At 49.0% G+C, this 27,510-nt stretch overlaps 2 protein-coding genes across 2 annotated transcripts in view; one reads left to right on the top strand and one right to left on the bottom strand.

Moving 5' to 3' along the window:
- Positions 1 to 9,911, bottom strand: part of TAOK2 (TAO kinase 2) — a 45,706-nt gene extending 35,795 nt beyond the window's left edge. Inside the window, 1 exon segment of the mRNA XM_083152404.1 lies at positions 9,109 to 9,911. The gene's annotated coding sequence lies outside the window, so the exon portion shown is untranslated.
- LOC146019826 (nucleoside diphosphate kinase A1) overlaps positions 1 to 27,510 on the top strand; it is a 179,729-nt gene that overhangs the window by 102,076 nt on the left and 50,143 nt on the right. The gene's annotated exons all lie outside the window — the stretch shown is intronic.

Below are 27,510 nucleotides of genomic sequence, written 5' to 3'. Positions count from 1 at the left end.
AGGTCTTCATGGAGCAAATATCTTTTAGCTTTATAAGTCTGCGATTCTTCTCTTCTTCCACCATATATCGCCAGCACCCTTATTGATGGGTTACCTCATTCTACCCCTTCTAACGGCAACAGTCATACGAAACGGGTGCACTTCATTGGCGGTGTGGGCCTTGGCACCTGTACATAGGTCTCCATTACGACGTCTGCCAGGCATCCCAGCAAACATCTCACAGCAGAGGGGCTGGTGAATAGGGCGAACTCTTCCAGTCACCGGGGACAGCGCTCTCTATAGAACCCCATCTCCCAGGAGCCTAATTAATCATTCAGTGCCAACAAGGACACCCCATCGCTGTTCATCTGTGAGCCAGGCGCCTCCCAGTTCTCTGAGGTTCCAAGCTGTATCTGATGGGAATGGGAGGGAGCCATATATAAACCAGTCACATCAGAAGGAAGCTGTAGATGTGTGCCCATTGGCACCAGCAGAGATTACTCCCAGAACAGCGACTACATTGATTTCACCCTAACGGTGGGTAGTGGTCAGGCACATCCCGCCGCTGGCTGTTCGGTTCTGACGGCCCCTTCCTGCAGCGATCTGGAAGCGGCTCAGTAGAACTGATCCAAGGGTATGTCATTGAACGGACTCTGAGCCGCAGCACCAACCATCCGACTTAACCACCACGGTCACATGATCCACAGAAGGCTCACAGAACAATGGTTATAGACACAGATCAGTTGTTTGCGTATCTTAGTTCCTATTAGGCTGGTAGTTATTAAGCTGCAGGTTTATCGCACTAGGAACATCAGTGCATAATATACCCTACATTCATCAGGTGCCGGTAACACCTGCGATAGCGCCATGGTAACACACAGAACCTCCTCAGCACCTGTACACAGGAGCCTTTAACCTTACTACCGCCTTATAATATACCAGGCGACTCACAGTAGCAACCAGGTGAAGACAGAGATAAATTAGTAGTTCTTTATGCAGAGGGAAGAGGTTTCCCCATGCACACCAGACTTCCTGTTAGGGTTCCCGCTGACAGAAGGCTGTAACATGAAGAGTCACCGAGCGTATGGCAAATGTAAATATAGGAGGAGACCAGTCTGCACCCTGGCGGCCATAACCGTCCTCTTTGGTCCCCCACATTCCTCCTTCCCCCAGTTTTGCTGCATAATCTATGACCCGGCCCATAATCCACACATCCATTCTCCGTCACAGTCATACCGCTTCGGCCTCGCTAGAACTCCGGAATCAGGTCCTTTATCACCACGGCCGCTATCAAAACTGTCATCCATGCTCTCGTCCTTTCCCACCAGGACTATTGTCGCCTCATTTCTGAGCTCTCCCTCGGCACTAAATCACATATTACTTCTAGAAGGTGATTTTGTGACGCTCCCTTTTCTCCCTTCATACTTAATCTTAAAAATGTTTCCTCATTTATCAATTTTGATAAAGTTCTCCCCTTCTGACAAATGGTTCATTTAGAATTGCACATTGTATTGTTGGTTTACAAATCAAAGTTAAAAATGTACTTTTGGCCCTAGAGTTCCCTGGATGCGCCGCACGGCTATGATAATCAGTTTTGCTCGACTACTCGAAATTTCTACATATGAATCGGTTCTTCATTCGCCCCTCTACAAACCACCGACCTCGCTATACAATGAATCGTATTATATTTGCATGCAAAATTTTCGCACAGGCCCCCTAGTACAGGGGTGTCCAAACTTTTTGCGACGAGGGCCATATTTGGTGAAGTGTAAATGGGTGGGGGCCGACCATTCAGCCTGACATTCTTTGAATCATTAATCACATCAGAATGGTCCCCCACTCTGCCCCCATGCACTGTATGTTCCCCACTCTGCACCCATTCACTCTGTCCCCCAGCCTGCCCCCTTCTCTTAATGTCCATCAGTGCCTCCATTCATTGTTTGTCCCCAAGCCTGACCCTCCTTCACTGTATGACTCCCATTCACTGTATGACCCCCATTCATTATGTACCCCACTCTGCCCCCATTCACTGTATGTCACCCAGCCTGCCCCTGCTCCCCCTTCTCTGAATGGCCATCACTGCATGTCCCCCAGTCTGACCCTCCTTCACTGTATGTCCCCCACTCAGCCCCCTCCCTTCTCTGTATGTTTCCCAGCCCCTTGTGTGAGCCAGAGGAAGGAGAGGCAAATCAGGCACTGCAAGGACAGGAGATGCTTGGGCTCCCGTTGCTGCCCTCCTCTGCTCTGCATGTTATGGGAGCAAGCGCCCCCCTTCCCAAACACTGCTGTCACTGATTGTGGAGTAAGGCGATACACGATTGCAGCAGCAGGGGTAGGACGCCAAACACATCTGACTGTAGCAGCCGGCACCTCCTCACTGCAGCAGATACTGTAGCAAGGTAAAGGTGCGCTCACCAGGGCCCCACCTGTGCTGTGCTTCTCACATCTGATGCTCTGCCCGCTTCCAGCTGGAGGCTTCGGGCCGCTTCAAATGACAGCACGGGCCGCAATTGGCCCCCGGGCCTGACTTTGGACATGCCTGCCCTAGTCTATACTTAATGCGCTACTTGTGTCATCCCCCTCTACCCCTGCTCTATACCTCCCATTCTACCAACTACATCAATGACTGCCCATGCGCCTGATTACATTCTAGGTGAACCACGCCACTTCTCCCGTGCAGTCTCAAAGCTCTGGAACTCAGAGGCGCTCACGTACAGGGCTGAACATTCCTTGTTCTCTGCTGCCAGCACTATCCACGCCACTAGCCCACCTCTGTATCGGTCTCCTGTCCCCCACCAGCAACTCCTGTTCCTGCGCTTCCACCCACTTGTCAGGTACAGCCTCAGCAAATACAGATTTACTTCTCTCCCTCCCCCAAATTTGCTTTACTTGGGGCAGTACGGATGGTGTAATGGTTACATTACTGCCTCACAGCACTGAGGTCATGGGTTCTATCCCCACCATGTGTTAAATATACGGGGCAGTAAGGATGGTGTAATGGTCATGGGTTCTATCCCCACCATGTGTTATATATACGGGGCAGTACGGATGGTGTAGTGGTTAGCATTACTGCCTCACAGCACTGATGCCATGGGTTCTATCCCCACCATGTGTTATATATACGGGGCAGTACGGATGGTGTAATGGTTAGTATTACTGCCTCACAGCGCTGAGGTCATGGGCTCTATTCTCACCATGTGTTATATATACGGGGCAGTACGGATGGTGTAATGGTTATAGCATTACTGCCTCACAGCGCTGAGGTCATGGGCTCTATTCTCACCATGTGTTATATATACGGGGCAGTACGGATGGTGTAATGGTTATAGCATTACTGCCTCACAGCGCTGAGGTCATGGGCTCTATTCCCACCATGTGTTATATATACGGGGCAGTACAGATGGTGTAATGGTTACAATACGGCCTCACAGCGCTGAGGTCATGGGCTCTATTCTCACCATGTGTTATATATACGGAGCAGTACGGATGGTGTAATGGTTACATTACTGCCTCACATCGCTGAGGTCATGGGTTCTATCCCCACCATGTGTTATATATACACGGGGCAGTACGGACGGTGTAATGGTTAGCATTACTGCCTCACAGCGCTGAGGTCATGGGCTCTATTCCCACCATGTGTTATATATACGGGGCAGTACAGATGGTGTAATGGTTACAATACGGCCTCACAGCGCTGAGGTCATGGGCTCTATTCTCACCAGGTGTTATATATACGGAGCAGTACGGATAGTGTAATGGTTACATTACTGCCTCACATCACTGAGGTCATGGGTTCTATCCCCACCATGTGTTATATATACGGGGCAGTACGGACGGTGTAATGGTTACATTACTGCCTCACATCACTGAGGTCATGGGTTCTATCCCCACCATGTGTTATATATACGGGGCAGCACGGATGGTGTAATGGTTAGCATTACTGCCTCACAGCGCTGAGGTCATGGGTTCTATCCCCACCATGTGTTATATATACGGGGCAGTACGGATGGTGTAATGGGTACATTACTGCCTCACAGCACTGAGGTCATGGGTTCTATCCCCACCATGTGTTATATATACGGGGCAGCACGGATGGTGTAATGGTTAGCATTACTGCCTCACAGCGCTGAGGTCATGGGTACTATCCCCACCATGTGTTATGTATACAGGGCAGTACTGATGGTGTAATGGGTACATTACTGCCTCACAGCGCTGAGGTCATGGGTACTATCCCCACCATGTGTTATATATACGGGGCAGTGGTGTAATGGTTAGCATTACTGCCTCACAGCACTGAGGTCCTGGGTTCTATTCCCACCATGGCTCTAACTGTGCGGAGTTTGTATATTCTCCTCGTACTTGGGTGGGTTTCCTCCGGTTTCCTCCCACAATCCAAAAATATACTGGTCATTGGCTCAATTGGCTCCCACCAAATTAACCCTAGAATGTCTGTGTGTGCGCGTGTACATGTGGTAGGGAATATAGATTGTAAGCACCAATGGGGCAGGGACTGATGTGAATGTTCAACTAGTCTCTGTAAAGCGCTGCGGAATATGTGTGCACTATATAAGAAACTGTTAATAAATAAATAAAAATAAATATCACTAGATATCCGGTGTCCCTCTCACTTCCCCGGTAACTACACTCCAGGTTGGGTTATAAAGGTTTGTTGTAGTTATGGATGATCAGAGGCATTCTTGAGTCCTGTATGGCATCATACGGGTAAGAGACAATGCAATCATCCAATAGGAAGCGGCCGGGATACATGCACATCGCTGCGGAACCCTCGTGGAGACATAAGTCAAACAAATAAGTTCCTATTAGTTCCTATCCAGAAATATTATGGTGTATTTATAAAGTGACCCGGCCCCTATGGCTTTGTATAGATCATTAGCAGAGATATCCAGGGCTCTAACAATTTTTTAGTGAGTTGCTCAGTACACGTTGATATATTTCTGTGAAAAACCATACCACACCCTCCGGTTCCCGAAATGATCTGCCACCATTATCCATGACCTACAGTTTGTAACTATTTGCAGCTTTCACATAGGTTGCCCAAAATGTAGCCACTAAATCAGTGTCCCCATGAAGGGAAGCGCACAGCACTGCACGCCTACTCACAGGGGGGCATCATTAAATGTTACACGCAGTAGTGCTATGCCACATATAGACTTGTGCAGTCAGATGGGTGTAAAGGTGTGCGTTCCTCTGATCTCCATTAGGGTGAGTGAGCCAGGGGCAATTCAGTTTGGGTTCCTCGCCCCTTCATACATACGATTCAAAGCTGAACACTATAATATGCAACAGCATAGGAATGCTTCCCCATGGTCAGAGGAAATCCCAGTGATGTCACCAGGGATTTCCTCCCAGTAGCCAGGCTAGTGTCTTACATGGGATAGCAGAGTCTGTCCATCCATGTAAGACATTACTAGAAGATCCACGCTGAGGCAGAGATAAGTTACTGCCACTGTAGCTGATAAGAGCAAGCTGGCAGTTGATCTATGAGTGATGTAAAACTGCAGCCGGAGACACGTTTGGTAGCCCGTCCGTCGCTTTTAATCAAATCACAAAGATGTCTGTAAAGGCTCCGGGTGTATAACAGTAACCATGTGCAGTATTATGAACGAATGGTTTCTTAGCGAAGGGAATAAACCTCACAACATCCCCCCAACACCCCCACACACTATATTAACGTGTTATCCCAAACACACTGTGTGTTACATAACATAACATAATATGGAGTCATGCATTGGATCGCTGTATGTTTCCCCGGTGGGATTCCTCCAGCTGCCATTCCTCCACAAAATACCATACTTGCGAGTTGATTGGCTGCCAAAATAAAGGGGTTGCGTGTGATTGGAGGGAATATAGACTGAAATACGGTGGATCCTAAATTCTGTCCTTAAAGCACCGTGACAGTGCGGGTTTTAAGTCAATGCCTATTTAAGCACAGGTGACTGTTAGTACAGTGAGCCTGATTATACCATCTGTGCACACGCTGGTATTTCCAAATAGCCTGGCCTGCTCCTAGAGAGCAGAGATTGGGAAACCCTTCTGTAAGGGTTCTACTGCCATCATCCATTCAGCAGCAGGAATTACATTTCTGATTGGTGGTCACTACCAGCCCAGACCAGCGTTACCTCTGCCTCCAAAGCACAGGCCATTCCAGTATGGCACCCCTATATACAGTGATCCTGCATCACACATCTCAGCACCATCTGTAACAGCAGTGACCATGCCTGCTGACAACTTCCTGTGCTTAGCTCCAAGTCTCCCCGCATCCTGCCCCATCCGTATCCTGGGCCTGTAACACAATCTCATGTGCACACATCACACAGTGTGGCCAGTCCATCACTGGTGGTCCTGGGACTGTGGCCCTAGCTCCGGTGACACATGGTGTGATATGAACTACAGATATGGACTATATAGTCCATATCGGTAGACAACGTAGTACATGCCGCACTGGCGTATACAGCTTGCGATGCCAATGCGTGCCACCTCAGGGTCAGTATCACAAGAAGAGACACTGTGAAGGAAGCTCAGTGTTGACGGGCCACATCGGTGGTTCAAGGGAACAGGTGAGGAAATCACGATGAAGATAAGATTCTGTAACCCACGGCAACCAGGAGAAGGCTCTAATCCTCAGACACGAACTCGAATAAGGTTGGCTGCTTGAGGTGACAGCAATTCATTTCCAGAAAATGCCCCAAAAGCTGCAATTATTTTCGCATGGAATGTACTAGAAATTACATTTATGCCGTTTAAAATTATCGCACAATTAATAATTATTATTATAATAAGGTTCACACGCAGCCAAAAAACATTGTTGGAGGGCCCACAATAAACCCCACTGCCTTCACTACTGGGACAAACGATGATGCCAGGTCACCAACAAGTGCAAGGCTGGGCAATTGCGGACCTCCAGATGTTGATGAACTACACATCCCAGCATGCCTTGCATCAGTTTCAGCATGGCCACATAGCAAAACTAATGCAAAGCATCCTGGGATGTGTAGTTCATCAACATCTGGAGGGCCGCAATTGCCCAGCCCATAGCAAGTGGGACACAATGTATAATCGTGGACAAAGCACAGCGCCCCCTTCTGTCAGCAGAACATAAAAGGTATACGTCTCAGTACAGAACTGCACCAGTAGTTCTCTGTTGAGACTGCTGGGTTATGTCCACCCAATCCTAGGGCTCTTATCCCAGGAATATGGCAGCTGGTAACGAGCAACACATGACACATTTACCACCAATTCTACACACTGATGCTTCTAGTCTGTGGTCCATGATGCAAACCCTTCCCACTGACAGATAAACCCGAAGGACTACCTCCTATTAAAAAAGGTAATACTACCAGGGAAGAGGTTGGAATTGGACGTCACATTGTACTGTACAATGAATGAATACTTCTAAGCCTGTTTTCCTTTTGCACAAGGGCCCTTATTCAGATCTGATCGCAGTGCAAATTTGTTGTCAAAATGGGCAAAACCATGTGAACTGCAGGTGGGACAGATGTAACATGTGCAGAGAGAGTTAGATTTGTGTGAGTTATTTTGTTTCTCTGCAGGGTAAATACTGGCTGCATTATTTTTACACTGCAATTTAGATTTCAGTTTCAACACACCCCACCCAAATTGAACTCTCTCTGCACAAGTTTCATCTGCCCCACCTGCAGTGCAGCTTGGTTTTGCCCATTTTGAGAAGAAATGTACACTGTGATCAGATCTGAATAAAGGGCCAATGTCCCAGGATCATGGGAAGAAGAGGTCCAGTCACCGTCTTGGAGCACCCAATATAATTAAACACATTAGAAATATAAATCTACAAATTGTTGCTTGTCAGACACAGGTTCACCAATAGATGATTTGTTAAGAATCAGTAATCATCGGACACCAGACTTCCCACCACAAGTTTTATGAACACCTCCTCCCCCCACAACACAACCACTGTTCAACCATCTTGTTCAATGCCAAGTGCCCTAGCTGCACCGGCCACACCATCATTTCCCCACCACAGGCGCCTAGACAAGATCCTGTCCGGTCTGTTGCTGGTTCCATGGGCTTCTACCATAGACTGTCTATCCATCTCAATCGAAACCTGATGTTACCGCTGCACAATATCTAGGTAGCCATTCCTTCGACACACGAGTTCAGCAAGCATAACGATTGTTATGCATAAGGTTCACTGACAGCCACCGCCAGGGCGCCCCCCCGCAGAGCCACTGACAGCCAGGGCGCCCCCCCGCAGAGCCACTGACAGCCAGGGCGCCCCCCCGCAGAGCCACTGACAGCCAGGGCGCCCCCCCGCAGAGCCACTGACAGCCAGGGCGCCCCCCCGCAGAGCCACTGACAGCCAGGGCGCCCCCCCGCAGAGCCACTGACAGCCAGGGCGCCCCCCCGCAGAGCCACTGACAGCCACCGCCGGGGCGCCCCCGCAGAGCCACTGACAGCCACCGCCGGGGCGCCCCCGCAGAGCCACTGATAGCCCCTGCCAGGGCACCCACGCAGAGCCACTGACAGCCAACGCCAGGGCTCCCCCGCAGAGCCACTGACAGCCACCGCCAGGGCGCCCCCGCAGAGCCACTGACAGCCACCGCAGGGCGCCCCCGCAGAGCCACTGACAGCCACCGCCAGGGCACCCCCGCAGAGCCACTGACAGACACCGCCGGGGCGCCCCCGCAGAGCCACTGACAGACACCGCCGGGGAGCCCCCGCAGAGCCACTGACAGACACCGCCGGGGCGCCCCCGCAGAGCCACTGACAGCCACCGCCGGGGCGCCCCCGCAGAGCCACTGACAGCCACTGACAGCCACCGCCGGGGCGCCCCAGCAGAGCCACTGACAGCCACCGCCGGGGCGCCCCCGCAGAGCCACTGACAGACACCGCCGGGGCGCCCCCGCAGGGCCACTGACAGCCACCACAGAGATTGATAATCTAAATTTCAAGTAGGGGACAGGTGATCTGGTCAATGCAAGTTTTCCAGATAGCACGATATTTATCCCTATGTATCCGGTTACCTTAAACTATACCCTCTTTATAAATCCCATAATTTCACAGACCCCCTTACAAGTGGATCCCCCATAGCAAACCCAACCACCTAACACACGGGGCAGCTGCCCACCTTACCTGAAAGGGTCACCGCGTCACTGGATCTTCCTCGCCGGTTTGTCGTCTCTCAATGGACGAGGGGCAGCAGTCTCTGCCCGCGGCCTCCCATGCTGGCTCTCCGGGCAAGCCGACCTGTCCGTCTAATGCAGGCGGTCCTTGTGGGCACAAGCGAGTGTGCCAGCCTTACTGTCCTCTATCTCCTGCCCGCTGAGGCCACCCTGCTGGGCAGACTCACCGTGCATGTAGCGGAGCCTCTTTGTGTCTGGCAGAACCCAAGCCTGTCTCTTTGTGCCGGTCTCCTGTGCCCGTACCAATGCCGTCTCCTCGCCTGCTGGTGGATCAGCACCGTGTCATGGACCCTGGCAGCCCCTATAGAGGTATAATCACACAGCTCAGATGTATGGCCCAGCTGCAGGCCTCCCCCTCTGGATGATAAATAGCTATATAATGCTCTCTATATAAAGAGCCCTATGTATGGGGAGGGGGGGAACAGGATGCAATGTATAGCATGTATAGGTGCTGTGACCAGGCTCCAGCCCCCTGTGAGGGTCCCTCAGTATGTGTGAGCCTGTGCCCCGGGTGTCAGTGCTGTGCTTTCCCCCTGTAAGGTGTATGATGTGCTCAGTCCCCCTCTCAGTGCCGCATGCACATCTATAGGAGACAGATCTGTGTATGGATGTGCCCTGTGTGCGAGAAGCCCCAGCTCAGTGTCAGTCTATAGGGAGCATCCCACAGCCCCCTCCCGTCCTCTATATACAGCTCTACCTCTCACTCTCTCTCCCCCTCCCTTTTTTTTTCCTCTCCCCTCCATCCAAGATGGCGGAGCGGGCGGGAGCTAAACCGGAAGCGGCTCGGGGACCCACTGCGCAGACGCGGCCTCGCTGGTCTCGTCGGGGCGTCTCCGGGGAGGAAATGGTTCGGGCTCGCAGGCGCAGAAGGGACGCCGAAGCCTCCGTCACTGAGGGCACCTGCCAATGTCGTTGCGTCCGTGTTTTTTTTTTTTTTGCATTATTTAAATCTGGAAAGAAAACTTTATTGAATAATGTAAACAAAAATATGTATCTTTGTTATTTCTACAAGTAAGGGTTGCCTTGCCTACCTGACCCTCTCCTTCAGGGAGAAAATGCTCTGTCCTTGGACTTCCCTGGTAATCATGTATGATTGCCAGCACCTGTGGTGACACCTTTCTTATCAGTTACCTAGCTCCCCACAGGTGCTGGCAATCAGACATTACCAGGAAAGATAAGGAACAGAGCATTTTCTCCCTCATGGAGAGGGTCAGGTAGGCAACCCTGATTTAAGCTAGGGGTAAAAACTAACATTTTGGTTTTAGATATTGGGATGACTGCACACTGTAGCTGCTTGCACCTGGAAAAGGGTGTGGTCTCACAGGGATGCCAAGGCTGCAGGCCACAGGCCTGTTTTCTGTCACTACGGGGGGCATGGCCAGCACTGTGTATGCTGCTGGCCATGGCCCCAACACTATATAGTCAGAATCAAATCGAATAGACATTGAGCAGACTGGCTCCATCTTTCTAGTCAAAACTAAATGTGTTTAGCTTGCCGTGCGATTTGATCCCAATTCGATCTTGAATCAGGATCAAATAAGAAGGCAATCGCATCGTGTGCATACACCTTTACTGTGCAAGGACAGTGATATATTTTTCTGCATTCACTATGATTTGCAGCAGCTGCTCAGGTGTCTCTGCTGACGACTCGCATACACACAGTGTCTATTCACTGAACAGAGGGACAGAGGGCCACACCCCACAGCAATACACTGAAAACATACTTAAATGCTGAATTTACACAAGGATGAATTTACACAAGGTCAAATTGCATTTGGAATTTATTGCATAGGCATCACATTAATCAGAACAAAGTATAGACTGATGATTCTATGAGAATTAAACAGATAAGAGCACATATATTAGTACACATTAAAATATTTAATCAATAATACAATCATTGCCTTCATAATCCATTGGCTGAATGCAGCTCCAAGGAACCTCCACTGCGCCTCACTGTTGTATGCAGACACTTATTATTGTGCAGCTCTCCAGCCCTTCGTTGAACAAGTTAGGAGCTAATTGGCTGGTACGTTATCACTCTCCATTTTATCACTTTTCAAGCTTAGTACATCGGGGCCAATATCCTTTTGTCTGATTGAATTCCTCCACACCACTTTTGTTGTGTCAAGTTAGGAGAAACAAACTCAACGCGTTTCATCTTAGTGAGACTTCATCAGGGGTTCATCTTCATAGACCAAGATTACCTCAATTGTCTACAAACTGTTTGAGGTTGTGTAAGAGGATCTTCGGTTCCTTAAACAATAATCTCCTGATTGATTCAATCAACCTAGGGGTAAATCAGGACTTGCTATGACCAGCTGGTTTATGCAGAATTTTTTAACAGTGAGCATGACCCTCAAAAAGGTACAATAGTGTTTCACCCGTGACATTCTGATGCCGTACTGCATCCGCCGTAGCACACCCATCGGCACATGCGCCACCAATGCAACTGTACCCTGAATCAGGCCCATAGAAACTTTTGCTGTAAGGCTGATATAATATCTATGTATGTATATATCTGTCTTTCTATGCCTATATACATACACACACATACGCACACATTCTAGGGAGAATGGAGATAATAGTGTATTAGAAGAAAAATGAAACCTTAAGGGGCCTATCTTATTTATATAGCACATTCTAGAAGATAATAGAATCTAACATAGCACTTTCATCTTAGTAAATGTACCCCTATTAATAGAAGTGTACAGTACGATACTACAGGCTGTACACACACACACGCTCCCTATTTGGTTGTAGGGAGGTGCATTGTTGAATGACATCATTGCAGCCCCACCTTCTCCTTTTCAGTGGCACAGTTCAGAGGATGCGTTTCATCTCAAATAGTGTCATCAAGCCAATGAACCGGCTCTCACTGCTCTAGAGTAGTTGGCGGATCCAGGAGGGGGGCACCCTCAAATTCATGAGTCGTCCAGGGAAAGTGACAGGTGTTGTGTAGACCTCTATAAACCTAATTTCTGACTTTCTGCTGCCCCTTATTCTGTGGTCAGAGTGTCGGCGGCTACATTCTGCATATTTGGGGGTAAATACATGTATCTGTCACATAGATACACCCTCAGAGGTAATCAGACAAAGCCAATCACCTGTACTTGCCTACTCTCTGGGAATTACTGGGAGTACCGGAACGTCGGTAAGAGTGGGCAAGTTTCCTGGCCAATGCCCACCTGCCTACACCCCACTATAGCTGCACACAACCCTTCGTTTGCAGTGATTGCATCATTGTGCCCCTGTAGTATTGTATAGCACAATGATGTAAGAAGACACACCCCCTGCTCCGCCCCTACCAGTGGCGTATATATAATGAGTGCAGTGCACGTGGGTCCTTTATTCCCAGGTGGTCCCACACCGAACACACTGCACCTATTTTCTTATACTTATCCCCCGGAGTTCCGCAATGAAGGTATTGTGCTGGGTGGCTGGACGCTGCGGCCAGGAGGGAGGAGGGGCCCTAATGGAGAAGGCTGCATACAGGCCTCCTCTTCTCATAAAGCACCCCAGGCCCCTACCCAGCATAATTTTCCTCCGCCACACCCCCTGTATACCGCCCCATGCCCCCCTGCCAGGGCGAGCCGCCTGACTCCTCCCGGAGGGTGCAGCAGGAATTTCAGCAAGTGTGCAATTACCACATCTATTTCATTCACTTGCAATTATCGGTGTCCAGTAGTTAACGAGAGAGACCACACACAAGAATTTTGGAAGCGGCTGAGCGTAGAGTCCTGTGCCGGGTCAGAAGGAGAATAGGGCGATCACCACACCCAATAATATTGAAGGCTGCTCAGTCAGCCTCGGGTTTGCATAGTACGAGAGTTCCATGTGTCCTCTTATAAAGCGTTCACTTTAGTTTGCGGAGCCCTAATAAATGACAAGAAGAATCACAAGTCAATTTCATTTTGCGTGATCGCCTCCCTGTAAGGTACAGAACAGATTGCTGGAGTGGATTATGTTTTACGCTGGATTTCTTTTTAAACAGACTAATTATTTTAGGCTCAATCGATTGATATAAGTCTTACAGATCTATGAAGGACCTTGATTAAAAGTGAAGTTTATCTCCAACAGGTTCATCCCAACTAATGGATTTTTACATGAAATAGGGGTCCGACATCGTTACTTTTGTATCGGATGAAATGATATTGTCACAGTATCTCATTGAGAAGATTTCTGCTGCTTATACTGGAACTTTGGTTCAGGCTCGTGGCACCGCACGTCACACGTGGACTTATCACACTGCTTAATTAAGATATCAGGTTATTCGCTGAAATCACGGCCGATCGACTCTTCTCCTACTCCCACAAATCCGCACCAGCTTGGTTTCATATGCACTGAGAAGCTTGGATACCATGAAAACATACGATAATGTCTTTTAGCCATTTTACAGTATAGGAACTTTGATCTTGCTCTCATCAAATTAACTTGTCTGGCTAACTGGCTCATATATTCGCCACATTTACATCGTTCCTGTGATATCACAGATGCCTGTTATGTGTCCCCAGAGCCACGTATCTGTATATAGTGAGGATGATTCCCAGAGCCACGTATCTGTATATACTGAGGATGTTCCCCAGAGCCACGTATCTGTATATAGTGAGGATAATCCCCAGAGCCACGTATCTGTGTACAGTGAGGATGATCCCTAGAGCCACGTATCTGTGTACAGTGAGGATGATCCCTAGAGCCACGTATCAGTATACAGTGAGGATGGGCCCCAGAGCCATGTATCTTTATATACTGAGGATTGTCCCCAGAGCCACGTATCTGTATACAGTGAGGCTGGTCCCCAGAGCCACGTATCTGTATATAATGAGGATGGTCCCCAGAGCCACGTATCTGTATATAGTGAGGATTGTCCCCAAAGCCACGTATCTTTATATACTGAGGATTGTCCCCAAAGCCACGTATCTGTATATAGTGAGGATGGTCCCCAGAGCCACGTATCTTTATATACTGAGGATTGTCCCCAGAGCCACGTATCTGTATATAGCGAGGATTGTCCCCAGAGCCACATATCTGTAAATAGCGAGGATGGTCCCCAGAGCCAAGTATCTGTATATAGTGAGGATGGTCCCCAGAGCCACGTATCTTTATATACTGAGGATTGTTCCCAGAGCCACGTATCTGTATATAGTGAGGATGTTCCCCAGAGCCACGTATCTGTATATAGTGAGGATGTTCCCCAGAGCCACGTATCTGTATATAGTGAGGATGTTCCCCAGAGCCACGTATTTTTATATAGTGAGGATGTTCCCCAGGGATGCAGTGTAAATCCCGGCGGTCGGGATCCCGGCGTTCAGAATCCCGACGCTGGAATCCCGATCGCCGAAATCCCGACACTTTCTCCCTCCGTGGGTGTCCACGACACCCACGGAGGGAGAATAAATTAGTGAGCCGAGCGTAGCGAGGCACCGGGCCCGCTGCATGGCGAGCGCGGCGAGCGCAGCGAGCCCGCAATGGGGGGCGATCCATGTCCCCCCCTTGTCGGGATTTCGGCGATCGGGATTCCAGCTTCGGGATTCTGAACGCCGGGATCCCGACCGCCGGGATTTAATACTGAATCCGTTCCCCAGAGCCACGTATCTGTGTATAGTGAGGATGGTCCCCAGTGCCAAGTATCTGTATATAGTGGGGATGGTCCCCAGAGCCACGTATCTGTATATAGTGAGGATGGTCCCCAGAGCCATGTATCTATATATAGCGAGGATGGTCCCTAGAGCCACTTATCTGTATATAGTGAGGAAGTTCCCCAGAGCTACGTATCTGTGTATAGTGAGGATTGTCCCCAGAGCCACATATCTGTATATAGTGAGGATGGTCCCCAGAGCCACGTATCTATATATAGAGAGGATGGTCCCCAGAGCCACGTATCTGTATATAGTGAGGATGGTCCCCAGAGCTACGTATCTGTATATAGCGAGGATGGTCCCCAGAGCTACGTATCTGTATATAGCGAGGATGATCCCCAGAGCCACGTATCTGTATATAGCGAGGATGTTCCCCAGAGCCACGTAACTGTATATAGTGAGGATGTTTCCCAGAGCCTCTTATCTGTATATAGTGAGGATGGTCCCCAGAGCCACGTATCTGTATATAGCGAGGATGTTCCCCAGAGCCACTTATCTGTAAATAGCGAGGATGTTCCCCAGAACCACGTATCTGTAAATAGCGAGGATGGTCCCCAGAGCCACGTATCTGTAAATAGCGAGGTTGGTCCCCAGAGCCACGTATCTGTAAATAGCGAGGTTGGTCCCCAGAGCCACGTATCTGTAAATAGCGAGGTTGGTCCCCAGAGCCACGTATCTGTATATAGCGAGGATGTTCCCCAGAGCCACGTATCTGTATATAGCGAGGATGTTCCCCAGAGCCACGTATCTGTATATAGTGAGGATGGTCCCCAGAGCCACGTATCTGTATATACTGAGGATGGTCCCCAGAGCCACGTATCTGTATATACTGAGGATGGTCCCCAGAGCCACGTATCTGTATATAGTGAGGATGGTCCCCAGAGCCACGTATCTGTATATAGTGAGGATGGTCCCCAGAGCCACGTATCTGTATATAGTGAGGATGGTCCCCAGAGCCACGTATCTGTATATAGTGAGGATGGTACCCAGAGCCACGTATCTGTAAATAGCGAGGTTGGTCCCCAGAGCCAATAGCAAGGATGGTGCCCAGAGCCACGTATCTGTATATAGTGAGGATGTTCCCCAGAGCCACGTATTTGTATATACTGAGGATGTTCCCCAGAGCCACGTATCTGTATATACTGAGGATGTTCCCCAGAGCCACGTATCTGTATATAGTGAGGATGGTCCCCAGAGCCACGTATCTGTATATATAGTGAGGATGGTCCCCAGAGCCACGTATCTGTATATATAGTGAGGATGGTCCCCAGAGCCACGTATCTGTATATATAGTGAGGATGGTCCCCAGAGCCACGTATCTGTATATAGTGAGGATGTTCCCCAGAGCCACGTATCTGTATATAGTAAGGATGTTCCCCAGAGCCACGTATCTGTATATAGTGAGGATGTTCCCCAGAGCCATGTATTTTTATTACTACAACATGGGGAAAGGTAGATTGGGAAAGAAAACCTGTGCACCAGTACCACTTTTAAGTATATAGGGTGTGTATCAGATATACTTGTATCAGAAAATCCACTATTTTATAGTATCAAATATGCGTTATACATTGATAAATGATGTGGAGGTGCTCCCCTGAGAGTAAGAAGTAATGCAAAAGAAAAAAGAGAAAGTACTCTCTATTTTTGGGGGCACGCTTTAAAATTTAAAACTTAACGTTTAATTATTAGTTCATAAAAATAGATTTAGACATGACAAGACAGACATACAAAAAACCATGTACAATTCCTGAGACTCCAATTGACAGAGTTCTCTATTAATTATTGAGGTACCACAATATATGGAGTGGACCGCGAATATTTGTTATTACGGTAAAATACCTTATTTTGCACCAATGATTTTAGGTTTTTAAGGTAGTTGTTATTTTCTATTGACAGGAAGATTTTTGATATAAGGAAAAAAGTGGGGAGAGAAAGAAAGAAAGAAAAGGGAAAAAAAAGGGAGGAGAGGGGAAAAGAAGGAAAAGAAGGAGGGAAAAGAAGGGGGAGGGGATGGAGAAGAAGGGAGGTGAGAAGGAGAGATAGATGAGAACAAATTAAGTGTCAGTACACCCCTGCAGTTTGTTTGTGGTCACGGTGACTGCTGCTGATTGCTCTGTATGTCTGGCTAAACCAGACTGTGCAATTGAGCGGGTCTTACCATGCGACAGTTGCAGATAAGGGTGTTAAATAGTTGGGCTGTAATTCCCTCTCTGTTAGAGTGGGCGACTCCCTGATTAGCTGAGCCCTTGCAGGGAAATCTACCCTCAATCAGTGAGGTTTTGAGCCCAGAAAGTGTATAGTTTTAGAGAACAAAGTTAATTGCCTTGTAGGGTGTATGTGCACGCTGCTATCTCCCACTTGCTTTGCAGTATTGGTGGGCGATGAGCGGTGAACCCCACCTTTGAAGACAATTATAGAATTTCCCAGTTGTATAGAGAGACATATGTTATTAGAGAATAAAAGAAATAAGATGGCAGGTGAAAGCAGTGATATTTGGAATGTGTGATATCAAAAAGGATCAAAAGAGTAGTCCTTTGGTCACAATATCATTATATACACCTGTATATCAATTTACAAGTATCATACATCAGCTTAATCACCTGTTTTCACAGTAGTGGGCAACACTCCTGTCACTAATTATATAAATTTCACTAAGAAAATGCAATCATGAATCTTATTCCTCAACATGAAAGGTATCACTCTAGGTCAGTGATTTCCAACCTTTTTACCTTGCGGCACACTAAAAAAGATTTTAAAATTGCCAAGGCACACCATGAGATCCCCACAGGGCAAAACACATTGGCCCGCACAGGAAAAAATCAAACCTATTGCCCCCCATATAAAAAACAATCACACTGGTCCCCACAGGTAACACAAATAAAATACATCGACCCTTTAAATAAAAAGAAGAGACCAGTAAATAACAGTTGAACTGGTGGTGGCTGTAAACTGGTTTGGGCATCTCTAGATCTGGAGGCGCACTTGAGAACAGCTCAAGGCACACTAGTGTGCCACGGCACAGTGGTTGAAAAACACTGCTCTAGGTGATCTTAATAGTTCTAAACCAATCAGAGCAGATAAGGGCAAAACACAAGGGAAAACAATGAAGCCCTTTTCCCAAAATGACAGCAGGACAATACAATTTCTGTGGGGTCGTATTCACAATTTTATAAAATGGTTATAATGTTAGCAGCCCCTTAATAGGGGTCTTACCACCACCCGGATAGTTGTCTGCTATGATCTTAGGGACAGTCAGTCTGCTGCAGAAGGAAAGAGATTTTTTCTTAGGTCTGGACCTGATTGTAGTAATGGGGAGTCTGGTATCTCCTCAGTAGCTCAAGGTGCAAAAAAGTAGTTGTGGGATAGACAGCTGTTTCGCGGAAGTCCCGCTTCCTCAGTATCCTACTGCTGTCTGGCTTGTGCTGGGTTTTGTTTGTTCTTGCACCAATGAGAGATGTGGGTGTGTGATGGTGTGAGGTGGATCTATCACCAATAGAAAATATGGGTGTGTCATGATATTAGGTGGATGGGTGTGTACCTTATACCTTGATACTGTTTGCTGTAGTTCGCGTTGGTTTAAATATGTAGAAGTTTGTCACAGTATGCCGGAAGAGGAGGGGGGGCGCATCCCCTCTCTGTTCCCCCAGGCGCTGCGCCGGCATCTCCGTCCATTTCAGATGGAGCGACAGACGGATGGGCGGGTGCCGCAGTTCCCGGCAACCCACTGCTGTGTGGGCAGCGCGTCGCCATGACGTGCGCCTGTGTATAGCGCATCGCCATGGCAACGCGATCTGTATATAGTGAGGATGCCACGTATCTGTATATAGTGAGGATGGTCCCCAGAGCCACATATCTGTATATAGTGAGGATGGTCCCCAGAGCCACGTATCTGTATATAGTGAGGATGGTCCCCAGAGCCACGTATCTGTATATAGTGAGGATGGTCCCGTACACGGATGTTGAGCAAAAGTCCACCCACAAAACATCCGCATACGGACGGTCACAAACACCGACAAAGGGGAGTGGTGTACACTTGAGCGTACGCCACCGTACACGGACGGATCTCCTCTTAGACACCGACAACTGGCGTACAACAGAGCGTACGCCACCGTATACGGATGGGTCTCGTCCGTTTTCACACCGACATCTTACGGCTATCTGAGCGTTCGCCACCTTGCATGGACTGGTCTCGCCTGTTTTCAATGGAAAACTCAGCGTATGTCACCGATCGTGAGAGTGAGCGTACGTCCGTGCACGCTGGCATACCCTTCACATATATGGCCCTCATAATCTAGCCTTTCAACTATGATTAAGCCAATTAAAAAGGGATTTTTGTAAGAACTTACCGTTCGAATCCCTTTCTCTGATATGGTCCTGGTGACACAGCTCAACACTGGGATGTAGGAGGGTCCGAAGGAGCCAGGCACCTATCCTAAAGCTTTAGAGGGTAGGCTCCTCCCCTACTGCATCCCTGGACTCTTCAGTTCAAACTTTCAAAGCCACTGGAATACATTAACTCAGTACAAACGCCTGCACATATTATATGCACATTTTATAACAGAAAACTGTTAACTTTTAACCATTTTAACATGAACATCATGAAACTTCTGGCATACTTACTGAGCGTAAGGGAGGGATCGCTGTGTCACCAGGACCATATCAGAGAAAGGGATTCGAACGGTAAGTTCTTACAAAAATCCCTTTTTCTCTTTCAATGGTCCTGGTGACACAGCTCAACACTGGGACGTTCCAGAGCCGGTCCTTTGGGAGGGTACACTCAGGTCTGCAGCTCTCAGCACTGCTCGCCCGAATGATGCGTCCTCCGACGCGAACTCATGGAATCTATAGAATTTGGCAAATGTGTGAACAGATGACCAAGTGGCAGCTCTGCAAACCTGCTCAGCTGTGGCCCCATGTCGAACCGCCCAAGAGGTGGCAACTGACCTGGTGGTATGCGCATTTATTTTGGCCGGTACTGGTCTACCCACTTTGGTGTATGCAAAAGCTATCACAGACCGCAACCACCTAGCAATAGTCTGCTTAGATGCAGGCCAACCAATTTTGTGTACGTCATACAATACCAACAATGTGTCAGTCTTCCTGACACTCTTCACTCTGTCCACATATATGCGTAAGGCACGCACAACATCCAAAGTTCTCAACTTGTCCCTTTTCTTAGAACCCTCTGGGGGTTGAAACACAGGTAGAACTATCTCCTGATTTAAATGGAAGGTAGATACCACCTTCGGTAAAAACTGAGGCACTGTTCTTAAAACAGCCCTGTCATCATGAAAAATTAAGAAGGGAGATTTACATGACAAAGCTCCCAATTCTGAAACTCTTTTAGCAGATGCTACTGCTAACAAAAACACTAGCTTCCACGTGAGAAACTTAAAGTCAGCCGACCTTAAAGGTTCAAAAGGTGCCTTTTGAAGGCATTCCAAAACCAGTGATAGATCCCAAGGTGCTACTGGTTGCTTGTATGGAGGTTTCAACCTGGATACTCCTTGTAAAAAGGTTTGAATTTCCGGCAAAATGGCTATCTTTTTCTGGAAATAGATGGACAAGGCCGAAATCTGCACCTTCAGTGACTGAAGGCTTAGGCCCGATGAAAAACCATCTTGTAAGAATTCCATCATTCTTGATAGCTTAAAATGAGATGTATGAGCCTTTCTTCTCTCACACCATCGAATGTAAGTCTTCCAGACTCTATAATAATTTGCCGAAGATACAGCTTTTCTGGCTTTTATCATCGTCTTTACTACTGCCTCAGAAAAAACCCTTTTCTTTTCAAAATGGTGGTTTCAATAGCCAGGCCGTCAAAATCAATCGATCTGAATCCAGGTGATTGAATGGGCCTTGTCTTAGAAGGTCTGGTCTCAGAGGTAGACGCCATGAGTCCACAGACAACCTCTGAAGCCTCGAGTACCAGGACCTCCTTGGCCAATCTGGGGCCACTAAGATCACTGGAACCTTCTGCCCCTGTATTTTCTTCAGAAGTCTCGGTAACATTGGTACTGGTGGGAATGCATAAAGGAGATCTCCCTGCCAGTGAATAGTCATGGCATCCACTGCCTCCGCTAGTGGATCCCTTGTTCTGGCATAGAACCTGGGCACTTGACGGTTGACCCTGGATGCCATCAGGTCCACATCCAGAGTTCCCCACATCGAAGTGATTTGGTGAAACACCTGAGGGTGTAAGCTCCATTCCCCTTCCTTGAGCTCCTCCCTGCTCAGGAAGTCGGCTTCTATATTCTCTACTCCTGGAATGAATATAGCCGATACAGCTGGAACATTCTGTTCCGCCCATAGGAAGATTCTGGACACCTCCCACATGGCCAATCTGCTGCGTGTACCTCCCTGGTGATTCAGATACGCCACAGCTGTGGCATTGTCGGTCTGAATCCTCAAAGGGAGGTTCTGTAACCTGTCTCCCGCCAAGGAAATCACTTTCCAGACAGCTCTCAGCTCCAAGATGTTGATTGGTAACGCTGATTCCTCTGCCGTCCACAGGCCCTGAAGCCTGAGATCCAGGACTATTGCCCCCCAGCCCCTGAGACTGGCGTCGGTAGTTACTATCAACCAGTCCCAGGTCTGTAATGACCGACCCCACTGAAGGGAATCTACTTCTGTCCACCATTTCAAGGATTCTCGGGTGTCCGAAGACAGCACTATCATCTCGGATTTCATGGTCAAAGTGTTTCCTGACCAGGCTGACAAAATGTTCCATTGGAACCTCCGAGAGTGGAACCTGGCAAATTGAAGCGTCTCGAATGACGCCACCATCTTCCCCAGGAGCTTGAGGCACCTCCATACTGAAATGCTCTGAGCCCTGAGAATCTCCTGGACTAGGGTGACCAGATCCCTGGCCTTTACCTCCGGGAGGAATACCCGATGAAGATGGGTGTCCAGTATGACTCCCAAGAATTGGAGCCTTTGTGACGGTACCAACTGAGATTTTTGCAAATTTAAAATCCAGCCGTGAGCCTGCAAAAAACTGATGGCCTCTGCCAAGTGACTCTGCAGCATGGCTGCTGACTCTGCTTTGAACAGGAGATCGTCCAAATAGGGTATTACTGTGATTCCCCTGAGCCTCAGCACCGCCGCCATTACTGACATTATCTTTGTGAATACCCTTGGCGCGGTTGCTAGCCCAAAGGGTAACGCCCGGAATTGTAAATGCAGGTCTCCTATGGCAAACCTCAACAAGGTCTGATGCTCCGGGTGTATAGGAACGTGCAAATATGCGTCCTGGACATCCATGGACGCCAAAAATTCTCCCTGGTCCAGACTCAGGAGTACTGACCGTAGGGACTCCATTTTGAAATGGTCTACCCATAAATGAACATTTAGGGACTTCAAATTTAGTATTGGTCTGAAAGACCCGTCTGGTTTGGGCACCAGGAACAGCGTGGAGTAAAAGCCTTTCTTCCACTCTGCCCTGGGGACTGGTGTAACCACCCCTTTTTCCAAAAGGGAGTGAGCTGCTCTCACAAGAGCTGTACGAAGCCGTGCCTCCTTTGGTAAGGATGTGGGGATGAACCTCTTCGGAGGCGGCCCTCTGCAAGGGATTTTGTAACCCTGTGTTATAATATCTAACACCCAGGCATCCTGGCCTAGAGAAGCCCAAGCGTCCCTGAAGAGTGTGAGACGCCCCCCCACTTTTGTCACTGTCGGGCGAAGCCCCTGACAGTCATGCAGAGGGTTTATCCTCTCCCTTTGTGGCAGGCTTCTTGTGAAAAGAGCCAAATTTTGACTTTTGTGTCTTGCCTCTAGAGGACTGAAACCTTCCCCTGAAAGACTGTCCTCGAAAGGACGCACCACCTCTAGGGGAGGGCCGAAAGGACGGCTTAAAAGCAGAAAATCTGGACGTCTGCTTTGCTGAGGAGGCCGGCAGGAATGTACTTTTGCCGCCCGTGGCCTGCTTTATAATCTCCTCTAATTCGGTACCAAAAAGTACCTTTCCTTTGAAGGCTAATGTTTCCAGAGCCTTCTTGGACTCATTGTCTGCTTCCCAGGCTTTAAGCCAAAGCACTCTCCTGGCATTAATGGAGACTGTGGACACTCTGGTTGCCATTTTAATAGCTTCCTCCTCTGCTTCCACTGCATATTCTGCAGCTGCCTTAATCTTTTCTGCAAGCAGTAACGCACCAGGGTCAGCCTGCAGCATGGTGCATAATTCACCAGCCCACTCTATCATGGCCTTAGAGACCCAGGCTGAAGCAATAAGGGGGCGTAAGGTAAACCCCACCCCTTCAAAGATAGCCTTGAGGTTACCCTCTAGCTTTTTATCCACAGAATCTTTGAAAGCTGCACCGCCCTGTACTGGTAATACAGTAGCCTTGGACAAACGTGCCACTGAAGCGTCCACAACTGGGACCTTTTCCCAGAGCTCCGCATGAGACTCTGGCATGGGGTACAGACTAAGGAATCGCTTAGGCATCTGTAGCCTCTTATCAGGAGTTTTCCAGGCCCCTTCTAACAATTCCTGTAACCCCTCATCTGAAGGAAAAGTAACAGCCTCCTTCCGCTGTCGCTTAAAAACACCTTTAACAGGAGTCTTATCCTCCACAGACAGCTTTAAAGCCTGCTTCACAGCTACAATGAGATCCTCTATACCAGCAGCAGAGTTCTCTTCCACATCATCACCCTGATCCCAGGGGATGTCAGTATACTCTCCTTCCTCCTCATCTACCACAGTAGTTAAAGCATAAGACCTTCTAGGGGTCCCTGCCACATCATCCATTTTGTCCAGCATTTCACTGAACCTGTTGATCCCTTTAGCAGTATCCTGCATCACCTGAATCAGCGCAGGATCTGCCTGGGTAAGAGGCAAGGAGCCGGACGACTGCTGAGATGATGGCATAGGTCTCTGTGATTCTACCAGCCCATCACTCTGCCTGTCCAAAAGCTGCACCAAAGCGTTAACTGACCTGCCTAGGGCCCTGGCCCACGCAGGTTCCATCTGCTCTGCCCTATGGGGTTCACTGCCCATGGGTCTCACATCAGCGCAAGTAATACATAAGCCCCCCTTGGCCATCTGCTCAGGGACAAACTTTTGTGTGCAAACATTGCACGCGCTCAGTGCACTAAGGGCTCCCTCCCCCAAAACCACAGCCTGATGCTCAGACATGATGCAAGTGATAAATGTATATATATCAGTATACACAGTGCAAACAATGTACAAGCGTTTATACAGAGGCAATGCACCCAATCACTTATCTGTCTGTTGGTTTCAACTGCGGGGAAGCGATGCCCAGGAAATCCAAGTCACTCTGCCAGGATCAGTAAGCCAGCTCAGCTCCGCTGCAAGCGTTCTGAAAGGCGCCAAAGTCAGAGTGAAGGAAGAGACCACAGGTCCCTGCTGCTGCGGGGTCCGTGACCTTTTGGCGCCAACCACCCCCAGCCAGCCGCTCCTCAGGTAGGATTTCCTAGTTCCAGTGTCTCCCCCTCAACTGGGGATCACTTGGAACATGCCTGTCACAACGCTGCTGTCCTCTCATCTAGGAGCTCAGCGTGTAAGCTCCGCATAAAATGGCCGCCGCCATCACAGAGCGCCTGTCCCCCATGATCCCCACCTAAATGTGGAGCCGGTTTCAGGATACTCCGGAGCCCAGGCAGCCTTTTAGAAAAGGCTATAAGCGCTGCACAGGGAGACCAGACAGTGTCTCCCCTGTGCACAGTGAGCTGACAGGACGCGCTTCTGTCAGCTCCTGCTGCGCTAGCAGTGTGAGGATTCACTATGAGAATCCTCACACTGTGCCTACCTAGCTAGGGTAAAAGTTAATAAAACAATAAAAATCCCCTAACTACTCTAATTCTTCGGCTGCTCCTGCAGCCCTTTAGAATAGCACCCACTCCAGTGGGCACCTAACACGAACTGAAGAGTCCAGGGATGCAGTAGGGGAGGAGCCTACCCTCTAAAGCTTTAGGATAGGTGCCTGGCTCCTTCGGACCCTCCTACATCCCAGTGTTGAGCTGTGTCACCAGGACCATTAAAAGAGAAATTAATTATTCTAATTGTTCATCAATTATTGTTTTCTATTACCTCAATTGTCTACCTTAATGAACAGCCTAATAAAAATACATTTGAACTAAATAGTGGCCTTTACATGTAGAGAAGTGTAGAAAGATATGCTTCCAATGTGTTTGAGGGCTGTGTGTGGCTTGCAGGTAGTGAAATAATGGTTTGGACTTAATAGACTGCAGCATTGCTTATTACATTCAGGTGTATGTGTTTTACCAGTAATTATCGTTAATTAGCAGACACAGGCGTCCGCTCTCATGCGGTATCTGTAGGGGTGGTCTGGAGGTGTCAGTGGCGGCCGCCTGTTTTGTGTCCGAAATGCATGGTGCTTTCGCCGATCGAGCGGTAGTAGCACCGTACATTTTTGGTGCACACCCCCGTGTACGCCCATGTTTACGCCCAGTTTCCCTCATTATTTCGGCCGCTCCCCTCAACACGCCTCTATGCCACCCACAATGACCGTACTCTTGCGGACAGGTTTTTTCGCACGGAAAGACACGTCCGTGAGCGTTGTGAAGTCGCCGCGCTTGCGCATTGCGGAAGGTACGCATGCGCAGATAAAAAAAACCCAGATCCGCCGGCGTACGTTAATAACGTACGAACCAGAATAACCCCCATAGTGAGGATGGTCCCCAGAGCCACATAGCTGTGTATAGTGAGGATGGTCCCCAGATGCCACGTCTCTGTTTATACAGGATGCAGTTTAAATCCCGGTGGTCGGGATCCCGGCGTTCAAAATCCCGAACGCCGAAATCCCGACACTTTCTCCCCCCGTGGGTGTCCACGACACCCTCGGAGGGAGAATAAATTAGTGTGCCGAGCGTAGCGAAGCACCGGGCCCGCTGCGTGGCGAGCGCAGCGAGCCCGCAAGGGGGGGGGGGAGAACCACGTCCCCCCTTGTCGGGATTTCGGCGTTCGGGATTCCGGCGTCAGGATTTTGAACGCCGGGATCCCGACCGCCGGCTTTTCATGCCGAATCCGTTTATAGTGAGGATGGTCCCCAGAGCCAATTATCATCTGTATATAGTGAGGATGGTCCCCAGAGCCATGTATCTGTTTATAGTGAGGATGGTCCCCAGATATCCACGTATCTGTATATAAAGAGGATTGTCCCCAGATGCCACAAATCTGTATATAGAGAGGATTATCCCCAGATGCCACAAATCTGTATATAGAGAGGTTATCCCCAGATGCCACATATCTGTATATAGAGGATTGACCCCAGATGCAACGTGCATCACAAAGAGGTGCAATCTGTCACCCATTGGTCCATCTGACGTACAGCGCCATCTTCAGCCATGCTGTGATCCTGCTCTCCACGCTCTCGTGGTCTGTGGCCATCCCTCGCTGCCAGCTGCACACACCACGCCGGAGTTCCCTCCAAATCCAGCCATGGGTGTTTCCATGTCAGTCTCTGTCAGCTGACCATTCTGGGTCCAATCAGCAGCCAGATTGCTGTCATGTGATCTTCTCTACCAATCAAATAACAGCCAGGGGTATAAAACTGGATTCCCAGCAAAGTCAAATCACCAGTGCTTTGTTGCATGCAGACCGGCCTTGTGTTCCTGAGCGCTCTTCTGTGTTGGTGCAGTTTCCATCTACCGCACTCCCTGGATCTGTCAGCTAATCCTTATATCTGGTTCTGCAATACCTCTCTGGTATTCCCTATCTAACTAATGCTAGTGCCCATCCTTAAACTGTGCACCCCGCCACCTAAACCTAACACTCTCGCCCCGCAGCCTAACAATAACCCCCCCCTTCTAGGTGCCTAACTCTAACCTTCCCACAGCCTATCCCTAACCTTCCCATCCCCGCATCCTGGCCCTAACCTTCCTCTCCCCACAGCCAGGGCTATTTTTCAGTAGGCTCCAGCAGGAACTGAGGCCCTTATTCTAGTTCACTCTTTCTGACAAAATCCTTCTTAGCTGGACAAAACCATGTGCACTGAAGGTGAGGCAGGTGTTACTTGTGCAGAGATAATTAGATTTGGGTGGGGTTTTACACCTGCCTCGCACATGGTTTTGTCCATCTAAGAAATATTTTGTCAGAAAGAGTGAACTAGAATAATGGCCTCAGTTCCTGCTGGAGCCTGCTGAAAAATAGCCCTACCCACAGCCTAACACTAACCTTACCCTCCCCGTATCCTGACCCTAACCTTCTGTTCCCCGCATCCTGACCCTAACCTTCCCCTCCCCACAGCCTGACCATAACCTTTCCTTCCTGCAGCCTAATACTAACCCTCCCCTAGCCCAACCATAACCTTCCCCTCCCCACATCCTGACCCTAACCTTCCCCTCCCCGCATCCTGACCCTAACCTTCACCTCCCCGCATCCTAACCTTCCCCTCCCCACAGCCTAACCCTAGCCTTCCTCTCCCTGCATCCTGACCCTAGCCTTCCTCTCCCCGCATCCTGACCCTAACCTTCCCCTCCCCACAGCCTGACCATAACCTTTCCTTCCTGCAGCCTAATACTAACCCTCCCCAAGCCCAACCATAACCTTCCCCTCCCCACATCCTGACCCTAACCTTCACCTCCCCTCATCCTAACCCTAACCTTCCCCTCCCCACATCCTGACCATAACCTTCCCCTCCCCGCATCCTGACCCTAACCTTCACCTCCCCGCATCCTAACCCTAACCTTCCCCTCCCCGCAGCCTAACCCTAGCCTTCCTCTCCCCGCATCCT

The sequence above is a fragment of the Crinia signifera genome, chromosome 7, assembly GCF_055691185.1.
Source record: "Crinia signifera chromosome 7, ASM5569118v1, whole genome shotgun sequence".
NCBI lineage: Eukaryota > Metazoa > Chordata > Amphibia > Anura > Myobatrachidae > Crinia > Crinia signifera.
This window is presented reverse-complemented; position numbering and strand designations above follow the sequence as displayed.